Genomic DNA, 17,853 nt, shown 5'->3' with positions numbered 1-17,853 from the left:
TGGGATTACAGGCTTGAGCCACTGCGCCCGGCTCAATGTTGTACAATTTTATCTGAGATCCATACAGAGTAACTTTGACCAATCTCTCCACGAATGTGAGGACATGATTGAACCGTGCAGCAAACACATCCCTGATAAAGTACTCTGCCAGGTCGCCCACGGCCTGCAGTAGGGAGCTCAAGTCTCTCAGGGAGCAGTGCAGCCATCGGCAGTCTTTCTCCACGGTATTGTTCAACCCGTCTCCTGACCCTGAAGTAACTATAAATTACTGTAATCTCAAATAAACTTCAAATTATCCTGAAGAACTGGGAACGGTGTGGAGAAGGCGTGCATGGGCAGAAGCTCCATCACTTTGTCCACTACCTCCAAGCTCTGCTGTAAGCAGCACTGTCACTCTGTCTGCTGATAGTCATCCAGAGTCTCGTCATCCAACTCCTCCAGCTGGACCTGGTTGTATCTGAACTGGATTTGATTCAACACCTCTGTAAGGAGGATCACCAGGGCGTTTTTTTTTTTTTTTTTTTTTTTTGAGACGGAGTCTCGCTCTGTCTCCCGGGCTGGAGTTGCAGTGGCCGGATCTCAGCTCACTGCAAGCTCCGCCTCCCGGGTTCACGCCATTCTCCTGCCTCAGCCTCCCGAGTAGCTGGGACTACAGGCGCCGCCACCTCGCCCGGCTAGTTTTTTTTTTTTGTATTTTTTAGTAGAGACGGGGTTTCACCATGTTCACCAGGATGGTCTCGATCTCCTGACCTCGTGATCCACCCGTCTCGGCCTCCCAAAGTGCTGGGATTACAGGCTTGAGCCACCGCGCCCGGCCTAGGGCGTTTTCATACCTGTTGAGAACTGCTTTCTTGTCTCCAAGAAGACTTTTAATTTTATTTGTCAGATAGTCCAAAAAGAGCGTCCAGACATCCAAACAAGAGAATTCACCTTTATGAGTAGGCTGATGAAATGTGTACTTGAACAAAAGTGTCAAAAACCCCACCACAGGGAACTGGGAGTAAGACTCGATTCTTCTTAGGTGAACACTCACAAAGAGCTGAAGAAAGTCGTTAAACTTCTCGATATAGCTCTCATCGAGCTCTTCTAGCCTGCTCTTCACCGTGTGGGCATTGTTATCCTTGGTGATTTTCTGCAGGAAGTAGAAAGTCTGCTGGAACATACACAGTAAATACTCCTCGAACTCCATAGGCACACAGTTCTTGGACATGAGTTCCTTGATGCAGGACATGGCCAGGACCCCCAGCCGGCTCCACTCCTGAACCCAGACACAGTTCTGGCTGCTGCCGTTAACTGACACCATGTTTCTGGCCCGGATGTCGTAGCCAAATCGCACAAAGTGGAAGATGATGGTAAGGAGGGATGGGGTGATGCTGGCAGACAGAGGAATCCAACTGAAGAGATGGGCCAGGCACTCCAAGGCCAGGGAACAGATATACTCACTCACCACATCAAGGATGGGAATTGGCTTATTCCACAGTTCCGCTGAACTAGGAGTCTGCAACAGGTTACTCAGCAAGTCTCCTGAGGTTGGGGATGGTGGTGGAGTGGCAGCAGTAACACTGTTTGTCCCAGACAGTCTCCAAGATACCTGTCAGTAGCCCAAGCACTGTCTGCACCTGGTCCAGTAGCCACCTCCGCAACTCCTCCTTCCCAGCCACAGTGAGGTCCTCACGGGGACAAGCCAGCTCTTCTGGAGTTGTCTTCAACATGATCGGCCCAAGGGGGTTGTCACAGGGGACTGGTTCAACTGCAAAATGTTAGTAAAAAAGTCATGGTAGAGCATGGGCCAATCCTGACGTCCAATATCAACAATAACTTTGCAGAGCTTGTTCATGATAAAAGAAGGTAAGGTTTTATGGGGAGCCACAAGGAGTTTGGGCAGGCAGCTATGGATTTCCATCTCATCCTGAGATGGGACCCCAAGCCACATTTTATTGATCAGATTCTCAAAAACTGTTAAACTGTACATCATTACATAGTCATTCCTAGTGCTGGAGAGAAAGTACTGGCAGAATCTCCAGGCTCCTATTTGTTAGGCAAAGTTATTAAGAAGTTCCTCTATCTCATGTTTTCTTTCATCGGTTGTACAGTTGTGAAAAACTCCTGTCAGCAGACTTCCAATGCCCTGAGAGAGGCTTCTTCAGGTGCCATGCTGGCCGGGGAGGGGGCGGCTCAGATGAGCTGGTTCTTGGGCTTTGGACACGTCCCACTCACACAGTTCAGGTCATGGTCCCGGCAGACTAGGGAAGTCCCCCACCCATGCAAAGCCAACCCCTTCCCCACTGGGCCCCGAGGGGACCCTCTAAAAAGGGCAGGGCCGCCTGAGTCGCCTCGTGGGGGCCCCCGAGACGATTCATCCAGACCCACCCGCCCCTTCCCAAGGAAACTGAAAAAGTAGGAAATGGGGCTCGCATGCCGGCGAGGAGGGCAGCGGCTCGGGATCCCCGCCCGGGCCCGACGCCCACGGGGGAAGCTGCGGCCCAGGCAGGGGCTCCCCGGGCCTCCGCGGGCAGAGGTGGCAGCGGACTCGGCCCCGAGGCTGAAGGGGCGGAGGCTGATGGAGCCTTGGCTGCGCTGCCGGGGCAGCCGGCTCAGAGGAGAAGCCCGGGGGCCCGCGCTGTCCTAGCCTCCTCAGCCCACACGGTGGCTGCAGCCGCCCCGCAGAGCATCCCTGTGCGCGCCCGCCCTGGAGCCGCTCGCTCCTACTGCGCGGCAGCCCCCGACCACGGCATCTTTTAAATCTGCTACTGTAAACCACTGGTGGCTGTATGGGATCCTACTGATAATAGTATTAGGATTGGGAACAACAGGGTGTGTAGTTTGGACTATCTGGTTAATAGCTCTAAGGTCTTGCACTAACCGGTATGACCCATCTGCCTTCTTTACAGGCAGTATTGGAGTGTAATAGGGAGACATACAAGGTTCAAGAAGCTCATCATGGAGAAGACCTTCAATTAGAGGTTTTAAATTTGCCCTGGCTTTTAAAGGAATGGGGTATGGCTTTCTCTTTACTACTTTCCCAGGGCTTTTTAATTTAACATGAATCGGAGGAATCTGTAACTTTCAATTTCCGTCTTTTGACCATACCTCGGGATGAATGTGTTCTTTGTCTGTGGTGGTGAGCAAGTTTAGGGAGGGGAGGAATTTTCCATGATTGATTTGGAGGCCTACGCCTAATTTTAGCATTACATCTCTTCCTAATAGATTTGTCCCTGTTTCCAGAATTAACAAAAATTTGATACTAGCTTATTGTTTTTTATATGTCACTTCTGTCTCTAAGATTTTTTTTTTTTCTCTCTCTCCCTTTGAGTCTCCTGGCTTTACTCTTTTGTACCCTTTATATTGCCTGGAGAGTGGGGGTCTAGGTTCTTTATAGGTTCTGGCCCCTTGAGTACTTTGTTGTATGGCAGACAGCAGAATTTTCGCCTTCTGCTTTTGTTTTTCTTCATCTCTTCTTACATATACTTTTTGGGCTTCTCTCAGAAGCTCTTCTATAGGTCTATCTTTCCAGTTCTCTATGTTTTGTAATTTCTTGTTAATATCTGGCCAACTCTTAGTGACGAAATGAAGTTCTAAACATTCCCTGCCCGAGATCGAGACCATCCTGGCGAACACAGTGAAACCCTGTCTCTACTAAAAAAAAATACAAAAAACTAGCCGGCCGAGGTGGCGGCGCCTGTAGTCCCAGCTACTTGGGAGGCTGAGGCAGGAGAATGGCGTGAACCCGGGAGGCGGAGCTTGCAGTGAGCTGAGATCCAGCCACAGCACTCCAGCCTGGGCGACAGAGCAAGACTCCGTCTCAACAACAACAACAACAACAACAAAAAAAACAAAAAAAACATTCCCTGCCCAAGAGGGTCTTCTGATTCTAGGCCGGCATATTTTCTCATTTGGTCTTTAAGCCTTTCTAAAAATTCTATTGGTCCCTCATCTTTCCCTGTTTTCTATTAAAGGTCTTGGTAAGATTTTGGGTGCAGGGCACCAGTTCTTGAATTCCTTTTATTACCATCTCCCTAAAGTCTTTCATGTTTCCTTGATGGGCCGTATTGTTGTTACCCCATTAAGGATCCTGGGCTGGGAATTTTGTTCAGCCGCTGGGACATTCTGACCCGGAGGGTGTTCATGTTCCCAAACGGTCATAGCAGCCCTGCATATCATGCTCCTTTTTTCTCCTGAGAATAAGATGCCTAAGATAGACAGTAACTCAGCCCAAGTATATAACTGGGGTCCTAAAACTGATCAATTTGATCTGCCACTCCATAAGGATCATCTAAGAGTGGTTTAAGCTCCTTTTTTAGGTTAAGGGAAGAGTCTGGGGTGGCAGCTCGTTGGGGGAGAGGAAGGTACTTTAGTCCAAATAAAACAGCAGTATTTTATCATTTGCTTCTTTTTCTTGATGTTGGGTCCTTCCATTGCCCTTCCACTATTCTAACATTAGGCCTAGGGGACTATCACAGGGCATATTATCATGATGATGATCTTTCCTATCTTTTGTCTTACCTGCTATATTTACCATCCTGGAGAAAGTGTTTTTCGCTGAGTCTGCAGGGCTCAGTCTCTCTTACTAGAGATTTCTTGCACCCCAGCCAGTCTGCGGGGCTCAATCTCTCTTACTAGAGCAGGTCGGTATAAACCCCATGATGGGCAAGCCGCCTTTAAGCTGTATGAGGTGAACGCAGAACCAGATCTGGACTCTGCACTCTCTCTACACTCAGTTGTGTGTCTCAGTCACACACTTTCAACCTTCAGGATGTCCTGACCACCAAGGAAATACTTCACTGCCCCCACAGCTTTTCTTATCTTGGTCAGTGCACAGAGTTACCTGGTTGCTGTGGTATTTATTTGTAGGTCTTTTCTTCCTGCTTTGCTGAGAGTCCGGATTTATTCGTCATACAGGGTAGGTCTCGATTCCTTACCCCGAGGCCGCAGCAATGAGGGAGCGGGACGCATCTCCTCATGAGAGGTGATCAGAGACTTTTCCCCAGAGAAGCAGAGAAGAATGGGATCCTGGGAAGGCCCCCAAATTTGTTGGAAGTAAATGCTCGGTGCCATAGGGTGAAAATAGCACTCAGGCAAAAGTTTTCACAGCAAGCCAATTTACTTCTATAGAAGGGTGTATCTCACGGATGGAGCAAAGGTGAGAGCACACCGGACAAGGGAGGGGAAGAGGGTCTTACTCCTAACGCAGCTAGTCCCTACTGCTGTGTCTTTCCCCTGTTGGCTAGGGTTGGACCACACAGTCCAAGCTAATTCCAATTGGCTATTTTAAAGAGAGGGTACCAGCCGGAGTGGTGGGGTGAGTAGTTCTGGAGGGAAGGACAGTTACAGAACAGGTGACTAAGGATACCTAAGGACAGAATAGGTGATAGAGGCTAGGAAGGGGTTGGTTACTGAAACTAGGGGCAAGGAGGTGTAAAGAACAAGGAAGTTAAGCTTGTTCTTTAAAATGGAGAACAAAGAACAGGGAAGCTGAACATACTGACATATTGGTTCTTTGAAGAGGAACTCAGAGCTCATTGTACTTAACAATTGTTCTCCCTCTTGAATTTTAAAGGAAGTCGTTAACAGGCTAAACTTTGTTTTTTTTTTGTTTTTTTGCTTTTTTTTGAGACAGAGTCTTGCTGTGTCCCCCAGGCTGGAGTACAGTGGCGCGATCTCGGCTCACTGCAAGCTTCGCCTCCCGGGTTCACGCCATTCTCCTGCCTCAGCCTCCTGCATAGCTGGGACTACAGGCGCCCACTACCGCGCCTGGCTAATTTTTTGTATTTTTAGTAGAGACGGGGTTTCACCGTGGTCTCGATCTCCTGACCTTGTGATCCACCTGCCTCGGCCTCCCAAAGTGCTGGGATTACAGGCATGAGCCACCGCGCCCGGCCAACAGGCTAAACTTTGAAGAGGAATTTACTGTCTCCTACAAAACTCAGGTTTAGCTGCTCACCTCTTGAAAGCAAAACTCAAGAGACAAGGGCTGGTGGAAGGAAAAGCAGGTTTATTCAAGAGATGGCAACCTGAGGAGATGGTGGACTAGTGCCTCAAAGACTATGTCAAATTTTTAAGGTAGCCAAAGGGATTTTAAAGGAAAAGGAGGCATGGAAACTATGAGCAGGAGTGGTGCAGGACGCAGGACTGCGTGTCTCATTCTGATGACTATCTTCAGTGATGAACCACCTGGAGGTCTGGCTGGCATCACCATGAATGCAACCAGGTTATGGATTAACTACTCAGTGGTTTTTCTGAGAAGGGAGGATTCTACAATCTCAATTTAATACTTGGTTTATTTCAAGATTGCCCCCTGGATCTCTTAAGCAAGTATATGGTTAAATATTGAACAAAGCAAAGGGTGAGGCTATTCATCTTTGAAGCAGGCTATTTCAGCTTAAGTAGGAGTGTCTTGTTTTTCATAATGAGCCCCTTTGGATCATGCCTGAGATTATGCTAATGAGGTAACTTAAGGTGGGGCCCCTACATGACCTCAGGATAGGGCTGGCACCAGAAAGACCAGGGATTAGAAGGTTAAAACTTTCAACCAACCCACTGACATTCAGAAAGGGGGCAGGGACTGGAGATCAAGCTCCATAAAAACTCTCAGACATACAATCTGAGGAGTTTCCAGATTGCTGAATACATGGAGGTATTCGTGAGTTGTGCTTATGATACTAAACTGATAAATATAAATAAAGTGATTTGCTGAGTTCTATGAGCCATTGTAGCAAATTATCAAATCTAAGGAAGGAGTGGTTGGAACCCCCAATTTATAGCTGGTTGGTCAGAAGTACTGGAGGCCCAGACTTGCCAGTGGCATCTAAAGTAGGAGGCATCTTATGGGACTCAGCTCTTAACCTGTGAGATCAGATACGTATGTGTTTAATACACCTGACCCAATCAGATGAGCTTTGCTGTTCCCTATTGTTCTATCATGATCATTTTTGGTATTCTGTCAATATCTAACTTACAGAGAAGGTCAGTGGTCATGTCCTTTCCTTAAGTTCCTCCAAATTGCTTGACCTCCTGAGAGCAAGAGTGAGAAACGGAGCAAGGGAGAGAGATTGAGAATGAGAGAGAAAGAGAGAGAGAGAGAAAGACAGGGAGACAATATTAGATCTGGCCTTGGGAGTTAGAGAATTATGAGGGTATAAGTGCATTTCTGCCTGAATGCAGCTTTACTGGTACTTTAGAAATTCACCCAAAGCCTAACAAAAACAAACTAGTGTGTTGTCTTTTTTTTCTTTGAAATATTTATATTCCATTTCTGGTTAACATAGTTAAGACAAAGTTGAATTATAACATCATTAATAGTAAAAGAAAACATTTAACACATCTATCAAGATAATCACAATGGGGTTACTTAGGATAAGGCTGAGCTGCAAAAACAGCTCAGTAGTTTAAAAGCAAAATATTTTATTTTCCTCTCACTTGAGAGCTCCTCTGTAAGCAGTGCAAGTTATTTAGGAATCAGACTTCTTTCATTGTGTTACTCTGCCATCCCCCAGGAGAAAGGTGTTCACCTTTTCTGTGTCATGCACCCCTTCCGCATTCTGATGAAGCCACAGTTGAGAACAATAACAATTGAGAAAAAGAGAACAGTAATACTTGTTCTCTGAAAAATATCATTAAATGCAAAAAAAAAAAAATACATGGGATTTCAAAGGAAATCAAATATCAAACATTTAAAGTGTATGATATAGTATTGTATGTGTTTATTAATGCATTAAGTACTAAGACTTAAATTCAGGTCTAATTACTACTATAATTTTGAGGCAGTGATCAATGTGAAATAATATTTTGAGATATTGGCAACAAATATAAATGGATATAAAAAGTCTATGATTTCTATTTTTTTCTACTTTCATTAGTAAAGGAATTGCTACATTTCAATATGGGTGAATGAAAAGATGTAATTTTCTGCACTGCACCACTGCATGGATCCTATGAATTCTACCCATAGAGCCTTTCAAATCTCATGGATTACGGGTTAAAACACCCGTAGCCATGTTCATCCTCTGCACAAAGAAATCTGAGTCACTATTATGGTTTTGTGAAACAGTAGCACACCTAAATTTAAGAATTGAATAGCTGTTAACAAAATAAAATGCCAAGGAATTAATAGAAAGCAGTTCAAATAAAAAACAATGTTTAAAGAACAAATATGATTAGCAAGTAATTTGAAATTTATACTCAAAGAGAAATATCTCCTTAATAACGCAAATCAGAAGTCATTACCCAAGGAACTCCTGTTGTAGAAACTGGTAGACAGCTCTAGGAAGTAGACCCATTAAGCCATTTCCAGAAATACTGGCTAACCTATCTTTCTGGGCTGCATTGGTAGTGGCTAATTTCTGCAAATATAATAGAATGCTGTTCCCCTCAGCATAGTTTAGCTTAATTCCTAATTGGTTTTATATCCAAAAAGCTTTAGGACTTTGGGTTTAGCTCATAGGAGAGTTTATGGATGTATCCTTGGAGTCCACAATAAACTTTTTTCCACATTGAAAGTAGAATATCTGGCCAGGTAAAGTGACTCACTCCTGTAATCCTAACACTTTGGGAGTCTGAGGTGGCTGGATTGCTTGAGTTCAGGAGTTCGAGATGAACCTGGGCAAAACCTCATCTTTACAAAAAATTAAAAAATTAGCTGGGTATGATGGCGCACACTTGTGGTCCCAGCTACTTGGGAGGTTGAGGTGGGAGAATTGCTTGAGCCCAGGAGGTAGAGACTGCAGTGAGCCACTGTACTGCACTCCAGCCTGGATTAGAGAGGGAGACCCTGGACCTTGTCAAAAAAAAAAAAAAAAAAAAAAAAAGAAAAGTGAGAAAGCAGAATATCACTTATTTGAGAAACACTAGATTAACTAGTTGACACGTCTGAGGTAGTACAACCGTGTAATGTTGTCAACAATAGAGATCAGCACAATGCTATATTGCTTAAAAACTACTTTCACATAGATCTCCTACTTAGCTTGCTTCTTCACACATTGGCTCAGGTGGCTTCTCTCTCCTACCTCCCTACCTCTCTCTACATTCATTGAGTCATTACTTGATTTTAAGCCTTCAATAAATAGTGCATACTTGTTGGAAAGAGCTCTGGATGTGTGGGCACAAGACAAACAACTGATTTTCCCACAGAATCGCCGCTCAAGTCATCCAAATTCAGATGCCCAGGATTGTTCCCTTTTTGCTCTCCCCTGTCCCCCAAAGACGTAGAGAGTAGAAGGATGCACAGAACCGGCTCTAAGACTATCCTCCTTCCATCCAGTCTGTCAGCACACGATTCCCTATTATTCAAGGAGTGCTTGAGAGCTGCACTTTGAAGATAAGTTCTGGTTGTAAACATTCTGACATTCCAACAACGAGGTGGTCCAGTGAGAAAATCAACCAAGATGACTTGACTAGGAGCAGCCCTTGGAGGTGCTGATAGAAAACATATGCAAGTATCTTACTTTATTCATAAATTGCACCTTTGACTAGTTTTAATGAACCACTGTTGGTCACATTTGCCAATTCTGGGGTAGTTGTTATGAAACCTACGGTGAAAAATCCGGGCTGTGATGTGGAAGGGTCACCCCTTGGACGCTCTCATGGGCTGGTGGTCTTGTCTGGTTTGAGCTGAGTTCAGGACTGAATCTTGAGTTCCTGAATAACAACTTAGCCAGCACCTTGTGACCCACACTTCACAGTCAGACGTTGTATATAGGAACATTGTGGAAACTATGGCTAGGCTACGTGACATTTTAATGGTAAGCACTGCAGCATCAGCAGACAGCTAAGGGTCACAGTTATAAGCTGACCAGAAAAACTTAAGATACTGGCTACCTAATCATTCGTAGCTATCAGGCTATTGGTTTCATTAGATATTCTTTCACCTCTCAATGAGGGCCCTAAGTTCACAATGTTAAATGTGGTTTTCCTCAGTGAAGTTCCCATATAATGTATTCTAGTCATCCAGAGACTTCCCAGAAGTTTGTCAGAAATTAAATGCAGGAGCCAGGTCTCGTGTTGTCTCCTGATAGTACTTGATAACCCATTTCCGGGGTCACCTAGGGTCTTTCAGTTCTTTTGTGCCTGGAGTCCGTCTTTGATGTTTGTAGCCTTTGCTCAAACCACTGTCTGAGTGAACCCAAGTGTTCCAGATGAAACGATACAGGAAAAGGCTCACATAATAAGGCTGTTCCCCATCACCACCTCTGCTACCAATCAGTTCAGGAGCTGAATCTCCCCCTGCTATTCCTTTCTCCACTGCTGCAGATTTCCTGGGCTCTGAGAAAAGGAGGAGGATGCAGACTCTGCTATTCAGATCCACACATTGAACCCCACTATAACCAGTGACCTGAACTCTGAGTAGTGACTTGAGTCTGAGTAGGGTAAGAACTGCTCTGCTGAGGACTCTCGGGGGATGACCAGGAGCACTGGAAGGAGGCTGATTGAACTTTAATTTTTATTTATTAGTGTTAATTTTTTGAGATGGAGTCTTGCTTTGTCACCCAGGCTGGAGTGCAGTGGCGCTATCTTGGCTCACTGCAACCTTTGCCTCCCAAGTTCAAGCGACTCTCCTGCCTCAGCCTGCTGAGTAGCTAAGGTTACAGGCACACGCCACCCTGCCTGGCTAATTTTTTTGTATTTTTAGTAGACATGGGGTTTCGCTGTGTTGGCCAAGCTGATCTCGAGCTCCTGACCTCAAGTGATCCACCTGCCTCAGCCTCCCAAAGTGCAGGGATTACAGGTGTGAGCCACTGTGGCTGGTCTGATTGAGCTTTTAGATAGCAAAGAATGGAGAAGGAACGAAATCATGGAAAACTAAGGCCTGAATTCCAGTCAGCCTCGCTCCCACTGATACAAGCTTTTCCCTACCCCTCCCTTCCTTCACCCCCTCCCTTTAATGCACCCCCACAATGCATTAAAGCTGCTTGCATCCTACTGTCCTATCCTGTGTAGGTCTTTATCACCAGGACAGGGCTCCACAGATAGGAAGTACCCATCCTTTGTTCTGTGTCTGATGTGGGCATTTGATATGGTTAGAAGTGCTCTCACATACATGCATCTCATTAGACTCTCACAGGTCTGTAGGGAGCTGTTATTAGGCCCTACATCAGTGAGGATACCGATGCTCAGAGCTGCGAATCAGGTTAGAGGTTCAGTAGGGCTAGGAACACTCCTCATGGCAAATGAGGACAGAGAGCTAGTTTAAAGAGGTAACTTTTTCAAATGACCATACATCCTATGCTGTGACCACAGTAGCTCTGGTGGGGACTGTTTTAGTCTTTTTGCCTAATTGATTACAGTTATATTTCTAAACTGGTGTCCTTTGATGATGGCATCGTCAGAAGATCATTTGTAATAGTGATAATTAGGGGAACGTCCCTGAGAAGGAATATGGGTAGTTAGTAGTAATCATGTGTTCCACCCAGGCTTTGGGGGAAGTGTTAAAAGGAAGTCAAGATATTGGAGAAGCATCATTTTGCAGAGTCAGTGTAATTGTAACCTGGTCTGTGATTTCGGAGAATTAAAGCCTTCCTGCCTAAGAACCACCTGCCTAGTAGTCACTCTTCTACACTCCTCTAAAATGTGACTGCCCTGCTCTTTTTGCCTGCTGTCATCCACATAAGATGTAACTTTCTCCTCTTTGCCATCTGCCATGATTGTGAGACCTCCCCAGCCAGATGGAACCGAAGTGGAGTCTCTGGAGCCGCCCAGCAGCAGCCTCATTACTCAGAAGATGCTGAGGAAAACCTAGACGGGAAGAAAGGAAGAAAAAGCGTCCTCTATGTTTATAAAGTGAGCACGTTGGTCCTATTTATAAATATATGTATGATTTATAAGCTTTTTTAAAACAAAGCTCAAATTGTTGGTATTTTTCTAAAATGTGCACAGCTGTATTTTACATGAAGGCTCTTTCTAATGGGTTGTTATACTGTACTCAACATTTTGGACAGCACATGAAGTCTGCCAATGTACTTCATAAAACATGACTTTGTTTATTTAAAGTTTCTTGCTGTGAAAAAGAACTCCCTACCTGTGAGTTCCTTTATTTATAATTCTTGAAACCAAAATGTGTAATGTACAGTTTTCACAACTGTATCTGCTCTAATAAAAAAAAGTTGGTTATAAAAAAAAAAGAAAAAGAAAAAGCATCCTGACTGGTACATTAGCAAAGGCACAGCCCTGGAGGGCAAGGAGAGGGGCAGGGCAGGCAACAGTGCCCATGGCATGCATCTGCAGCTTGTGAGCAATGCATGAAAACAAGAATCATAAAACAGCATTGCCTTCAGCATCCATGTGTTTATGGCTCTCATGGGGAGCATGATAGAGGAGGATGGATTAACACTAGCTCGCAGGCTGCCTAACCTGGAAGTCAGTCTCTGCCTTTAGACCTGCTCACTTCTTTTGAGAATGGAGATATCCACTGAGCCTTTGTCCTACAACCTCAATTAATGTCTTTGTAGCAGCCATCTGTTACATTCAAGAAGGCCCTGGAACAACTTAATTGGAAAAGTTTCCCTCTTATCCCTTGAAAAACCATAGAAAAACAATGTCACACAAATGTTCAACTTCTGATTTCTACAATTTCAGATACCAGGGTTTATCTGTTGCCATGACAACTAAGAGCTTTATAAATATTTTTCTAGCCTCTGCTTGCTATTTTCTGGAAATTATCTGCATTTCAATATTTGCTTAACGATTTTGAGCTGACACCAGTAACATAATTGTGTCTGGATTGTGTATGTGGTGTGTGTTGGTGGGGGTGGGTGTAATTGTTGTCTTTGTTTTTCAATGTGAGCAATTTTTAGTAAACTTTAATATTTAATGTGCAAAAAAAAAAAGTTACAGCCCTTTCCACTTTGCAGACAAAAAGCTTAAAATGCCATTTTCTAGTGGACGCATGACTTCCTGAGAGTTGGTCTGGTGAAAAGAAGCCAGCTGGAGGGTGATTGGGTGATTCTACCCACTGCAGGTTGGGTGGATGACAGAGTAGACAGGAGATGTTTGAAATTCTCAAAATTAACGTCATCTATTTTTTTCCAACTTTGTGTTTGGCTCACATAAGCTGAAGCATATTTTTAGTTCTTAGAAACTTTATTCTCTTACGAGAATTATCTTCTAATCAGGGAACCAAATAGTAAAATTATGCTGAGTGCTTGCATTGACAGGAAACAGAATTTTAAGATAAATGTCAGCTCTCTGGACATTGTCTACATGATGCTTTTCTTTCTCTTCTCTGTGGACACACAGGTGTCACTGATGACTGAAATGGCATCCTCTCTGAAGATCTGGGGCAGTCCCTTGGCCCTGCTTTGCATTCTTTGCAGGCTGCTTGTACATAGCAAGGACGTTTCCTGGAAAGAATTCATGACACTGCACTACTTAGATCCAAGCCAAGATTTTGAAGACTGCAAATGTGATGCCCTCATGAGAGAAAAAGCGGTTCTGAAAGACAAGAGCTCTTATATGTCCATCTATAGCTTATGGCACAAAATGGAGTATATATGCATTATTGAAGTGGGAATAACTGATGTAGAAATGCCTATGTATGGGCCCAGGGTGCCATCAAAGTACTCGAGTGTCAGTGGGAGAAGTACAACAATAGCTACACAGAGAGCTTCAACTACATTGAATTCCACTGTTGCAAGGATGGGTATGTTGATAGCATAGGAGACCTGAGGATGGTGGAGCCTGTCAACAACTAGAAGATCTGTGCATATCCTCAGGAATTGGTATTCAGTGCTTCCCAAGTGGTGGCCACTGCCTCCATCAATAGCCCCTGACATTGCACTTATGTGTCAGTGTTTTCCAAAACTTAGAATTATGAGTCGCATGACTTCTTGATACCATAACCTTGCCTGTGTTGTTTCTCTGCCTGGAATACACTTTTGTCTTCATTTACCTAGTTTATTCCTACACATTTGTCAAGCTTCAGCTTGTAATGCATCTGATGTTTGATAACCAAGATTTTTCCTGATATTCACTCTAAACCTACCCAGGGTGAATGATCTTCCCTTCCCTAAATAAATTGTATTATCCAATATGTGTGACATTCTACATATGATATATGTAAAGTAATTGTTGTGTAATTGGTATGGGTGTGTGAGATCTAGGCTATGTTTGCCTATGACTTAGGCTGTGCAAGGAGTTTAAGGCATATTTTATGTGGCTGTGTCTCTGCATGTGATACGTTTGTGTGTATCATGAGGATGTAAATGATTATAGGCTAAGCTGGAGACAAATTGTGATGCAGACACCAGTTTTGGGCTGGGTTTGGTGGCTCACACCTGTAACCCCAGGACTTTGGGAGGCTGAGGCTAACAGATCACTTGAGGTCAGGAGTTCGAGACCAGCCTGGCCAACATGGCGAAACTCCATCTCTACTAAAAATACAAAAAAATCAGTGGGGGGTGGTGGTGTGCACCTGTAATCCTGAGTTGATATAATCAAAAAGGTCATAATCCAGTTTTAATGATTTTATTAAAGTGAAAAGAGAGGAAGGCCACTCTGTGACATACAGACTCCAGAGAAGTTTCAGTTTTTGCTTATGTAGGAAAAAGACAAAGAAATTAAAAAGGAATTCAATATTTTCTGTACCAGGCTGGTTCAAGAGTTACAACAAATTAATTAGTTACAGATTTGTCCCCAACCCCATGACTTGTTTTCGTTTATTCGTAGCTGTGCTTCATTTCTGTTCCAATTTTAAAAGAGCGTATTTAACATTCCATCCCAAGACAATGTGATAGCAATGAAGTCTTTCCATAAAAAACAGAAGAGGGCATCCATCCAATGAAGATCAGCCAGCGGAGTGCAAACAAGTGTTCCCTGGCCCCCTTCAGTCATTTTACATTTCACACAACAGTGCAGGCAAGAAAGGGTCTCTAATCAGAGAAACCAAGGTACACCTGCCTTGGTTACAGCTGCCTAGTACGTGACTCAGGTCCCATCATCACTTTTTTATTTCTTTGAGACAGAGTCTCATTCTGTTGCCCAGGCTGGAGTGCAGTGGCCAGATCTAGGCTCACTGCAACCTCCGCCTCCGGGGTTCAAGTGATTCTCCTGCCTCAGCTTCCCGAGTAGCTGGAATTACAGGAGCACGTCACCACACCCGGCTAATTTTTGTATTTTTAGTGGAAACTGGGTTTTAGTGGAAACTGGGTTTCACCACATTGGCCAGGCTGGTCTCGGACTCCCAACCTCAGGTGATCTGCCCGCCTCAGCCTCCCAAAGTGCTGGGATTTACAGGCGTGAGCCACCACGCTTGGCCCATCATCACTTCTTTTTAAGTTTCAAAATAATACAGAGTTCCAACAGCTTAGATTTTTGAATTACTTACTTTCATGGTGGTAACATACTTAGTTCCACTCAGATTCTTGGGTAAAGGCAGAGCTGACTGGGTATAAAACACGTGGCATAGTTCCTGGCTTATGGTAGTTGCTCAGTAAAAATTCTTTCCTTTCTCATATTACTCTTTGGTTTTCTACTTTAATTTTGACTTCAATAAACAAATATAACAAGTGCCCATCAACCATTTCTGTCCCTGACTCTCGAGATGGGGATTTCTTTTATTTTTTATTTTTAAAATTTTTTTGAGAGAGTCTCACTCTGTCACCCAGGCTGGAGTGCAGTGGCGCAATTTCACCTCACTGCAACCTCCGCCTGCTGGGTTCAAGTGATTCTCCTGCTTCAGCCTCTCCGGTAGCTGGGATTATAGGCGTGAGCCACCATGCCTGGCTAATTTTTGGTATTTTTAGTAGAGACGAGGTTTTGTCATGTTGCCAAGACTGATTTCAAACTCCTGAGCTCAGGGAATCTGCCTGCCTTGGCCTCACAAAGTGCTAGGATTATAGGCGCGAGCCACCATGCCTGGCCTAGAGATGGGAATTTCTTTCTTTTCTTTTCTTTCTTTTTTTTTTTTTTTTTTTGAGACAGAGTTTAGCCCTTATTGCCCAGGCTGGAGTGCAATGGTGCAATCTCAGCTCACTGCAACTTCTGCCTCCCGGGTTCAAGCGATTCTCCGACCTTAGCCTCTGAGTAACTCAGGATTACAGGTGCACACCACCACCCCCCACTGATTTTTTTGTATTTTTAGTAGAGATGGAGTTTCGCCATGTTGGCCAGGCTGGTCTCGAACTCCTGACCTCAAGTGATCTGTCCGCGTCAGCCTCCCAAAGTCCTGGGGTTATAGGTGTGAGACACCAAACCCAGCCCAAAACTGGTGGAGGTGCGGGAGAGTGAACTGGGGACCTCGTACATGCCGGGGATTTCTAATGCAAAACGAGAGCAGGCTGTCATCTGTATGGAAGCTATACACACGCAGGATGAGAAAGAACATCTCCTCTATCAACCACACACTCAGATGTCTCTACTAGACTCAATTCCTTAAGAATGTTTCTAAGAAGTTCAATGCATGTTAGATGGGCTAAGGCATTACATTTCCTAAGGATGACACATCAAGTAGAAGATATTAGCACAAATGATTTTATCTGATAATAAACACGTTCGCTTGGCAGAAACATAGGGTGGAGGTTGGAGGACTTTAAAATACAATGGTTCTCAACAGTGGACTTAAGACCTAAATTTTGTTCATGGAATGAATGAGAAAGGAGATAGAAAGAAATGTTGGGTTCACAGGCAGGTAGGAACCATGTGAAATTCTGTTTGCTAACTGTAGGAGAGAGATACAAAGTATGAAATGCTTGCTTCATGTAATTTTGCCTAGGTCCACTATGGGGAGGAAAAGTGCTAAACATTAAAGTATCTTGTGTTCTTCAGTCTCCTGCAATGTTGAATGGCTCTGGCCTTGAAACAATTAGAGAAAAGACCGAAGTATCAACATTATTTATGAGGTGACTGCACCTTTTTTTAGAACTCTGGTCTCGATGAGGAGTCAGTATATCTACATCGGTCATCATGTTCCTATTGCAGTTCCTCAGCTTTGCAATTTTTAAGTGCACCTGAGGAGGAGCGGACACCTGGGGATGACAATCTCTACTAACCAAACTCAGAAGAGATTAGTATCAAACCAGTAGCAAGGCCGGGTGTGGTGGCTCACGCCTGTAATCCTAGCACTTTAGGAGGCCGAGGCAGGTGGATCACGGAGTCAAGAGTTTGAGACCATCCTGGCCAACATGGTGAAACCCCATCTCTACAAAAATACAAAAATTAGTTGGATGTGGTGGCACGCATCTGTAGTCCCAGCTACTCAGGAGGCTGAGGCAGAAGAATTTTTTGAACTCAGGAGGCGGAGATTGCAGTGAGTCGAGATTGTGCCATTGCACTCCAGTCTGGCGACAGAGTGAGACTCTGTCTCAAAAAAGAAAAAAGAAAACCAGTAGCTCCTCCTCAATGGTCAATTTACACATGGGGAAAAATACTAATTATTTTTCTTGTTTGATAAATGTTCTTTAAAATATAGTGTAAGAGAGGAAAACATTTGCCTTCTACCCTTTTAGGATCTTAGCTGGGGCCCCTAAAAGAAAAGTCAGATTAACAAGAGAAAAACAAACAGAAATGTGGTAACATGTGTATCTCATGTATACATGGGAGAAGCTCAGACAGTAACTCAAAGAGGTAGCTAGAACTTGGGCTTAAATGCCGTCTTCAGCTAAAGCAAAGGAAAATGCATGTGGGGAACAAGTCATAGGGAGATGACCAGGAAAAGTATAGTAAATGAGGGAAAGTTTGGTCACGCAGATTTAAGTAAGTATCTTCTCCACTGAGAAGGGTCTTTTGTGATTTAGAGTCACCTTTCTCTATCTGGCACGAGAAGGAGACATCCATAAGAATGGAGGTTTCCCTTATGAATGCGCATTACCCTTACAAAAGGCCAATGCATACTCTATTTTCAGAGCTTGTCTTGTGTATACTGTTTTT

General features: G+C 44.2%; 1 pseudogene; it reads right to left on the bottom strand.

The window, feature by feature from the left end:
* Positions 1-569: 569 nt before the first annotated feature.
* On the bottom strand, positions 570-2,333 carry LOC126958275 (exportin-6-like; annotated as a pseudogene).
* Positions 2,334-17,853: the final 15,520 nt, after the last annotated feature.

This window comes from Macaca thibetana, chromosome 7, assembly GCF_024542745.1.
Source record: "Macaca thibetana thibetana isolate TM-01 chromosome 7, ASM2454274v1, whole genome shotgun sequence".
In the NCBI taxonomy this organism is placed as follows: Eukaryota; Metazoa; Chordata; class Mammalia; order Primates; family Cercopithecidae; genus Macaca; species Macaca thibetana.
The sequence above is the reverse complement of the archived record's forward strand: the minus strand, read 5'-3'. Positions and strand labels throughout refer to the sequence as shown.